Below are 422 nucleotides of genomic sequence, written 5' to 3' on the forward strand. Positions count from 1 at the left end.
CTTTCTCCCTCTCTTTCTTTTTGTTTCTCATTCTGTTGATTTCCAATTTTATCCCACTGTAATATGATATGATGAAAAATTAATTTTTTGTACTTGTTAATAGTTTCTTTATATTTTAAATGTACAAAGTTCTAGAAATTCGAAAGCTACCAAAACTGCTTAGAGAAGAAACACAAAGGCCTTTTTCTGCATCTATTGAGATGATCATGTGATTTGTTTTGTTTCTTTCAGCTGTAAGAGAAATGAAACCATGAAATTTGCAGATGAAATGATGGACCCTGAAAACATTACACTGAATGAGGAAACCCAGACCCAGAAAGCAAACTCTACATGGTGTCTCCTGTTTGTGAATCCAGACTCTGAGTCTTTAAATGTTTGAATATAACCAGAAGTAGCTTCAGAAGTCAGGAAGGCTGAAACAG

Source organism: Nannospalax galili, unplaced genomic scaffold, assembly GCF_000622305.1.
Source record: "Nannospalax galili isolate Female #2095 unplaced genomic scaffold, S.galili_v1.0 scaffold1930, whole genome shotgun sequence".
Lineage (NCBI taxonomy): Eukaryota > Metazoa > Chordata > Mammalia > Rodentia > Spalacidae > Nannospalax > Nannospalax galili.